Below are 1462 nucleotides of genomic sequence, written 5' to 3' on the forward strand. Positions count from 1 at the left end.
AGGGCCCCTGACCAAATGGCACCTATCCACCCCAGCCGCAGCCCATGGCAGGTCTTATACCACCTTCTCGTTTTATATTCTTCTCTGTGGCACCTACTACTAAAATCCTGTATGACTTAGTTATTTATCTTGTTCATCTTTTCTCTCTCTACTGGAACGTAAGCTCCATGAGGGAGGGGTTTTTATTTAGTTTTTCAACAGCGCCTAACACAGAATAGGCATTAAGAAAACGTTTGTGGAGATGAATTGAAATAGAATTAAAATGTATAAAGAGGTCCAGAATTCTGATTTCTCCCATGACCTCCCTGAAGCTTCCATATCAAATTCCTTGAAACGAAAACCACCTAAAGGAATCTTTCTTTGAAATTCCTGATTCGCTCTCGGCCTTTCTTTGGGTGGGATCCAGCTCTAATTCACTGCCCTCCTGGGCGCCAGGCCCCATGCTATGCGCTGTAAATACGGATGTGAACCAGAGACGCCACCCTGCCCTCCTGGAGCTCACAGCCTGGTAGGGAGGCTGACAGGGAACAGGCAGCAATGATAGAGGGGGACAGGGAAGTGCCAGGGGCTGCCGGCTCCCACAGGAGGTGAGACAGAATAGCTCGCTTGGGTCACTTACCTCCTTAGAGCCTGTTTCCTTGTGGTGACGCTGAGCATCTGGGTCCACCTGCAGATCATTGAGATGATGAACTGGAGGACACTGAGAAGCGACCTGCGGACACAGGCTTTTATTTTTCGCTCTTCGCAAGAAGCAAGGAGGCAGAGCAGAGATTACTAAACATTTTACAGATTTTCGATGTTTATCCTTTCCTGTATGTCCCTTCCTCCTCTTTTCTCAAATTTCAGTCGTATCCAGAGTTCCTGAAGGCTGGGACCCTCTCTGCTTCATCTTGCCTCCTTCCTGCCTCCATCTCAGGGGAGCCCAGACGTCGCCGTCTGGTAAATTTGGTCACTGGGATACAGAGAAGGAGAGTGACTTGCCCCTGTTCACACAGAGAATCAGAGTCTGGGCAGGGGCTGGGACCCAGGCCTCCTGCCTCCCAGCCAGAGGCCCTTCCATGGCCAGACATGTTCTCTGGAGCCCCTGCCTCCAGCCTGGGCTCCCCCAGAGGAGGCCAAGACCCCTGACCCTGCTAAGCCTTCATTTACTCCTCCAGCACCCCTGGGGCCGCTAAACTCGGGGCTAAGGACCTGCGGGGTTGGCTGGAGGCGTGGGAGTCAGGGTAAAGCTGGTTCCCACTGAGGCCTTTGCACACCACCGCAGGGCTCCCACTGCCCTCTCTCCTCCCCTCCTCCCTCTGGAGAGCAGCTCTGAGGGGGACCGCAGTCCACCCTTTTTGGGGAGACTCTCCCATAGAGTCAAGAGTACTGATCTTCAGGGCTGGAGGGGTGCCATGAAATTCAAAGTCATAGCTCTTCCTGCCACACTATCGAGGGGGAAACTGAGGCCCAGAGAAGGCCA

The sequence above is a fragment of the Ceratotherium simum genome, chromosome 1 (genome assembly GCF_057802395.1).
Source record: "Ceratotherium simum simum isolate JZ-2026a chromosome 1, ASM5780239v1, whole genome shotgun sequence".
NCBI lineage: Eukaryota > Metazoa > Chordata > Mammalia > Perissodactyla > Rhinocerotidae > Ceratotherium > Ceratotherium simum.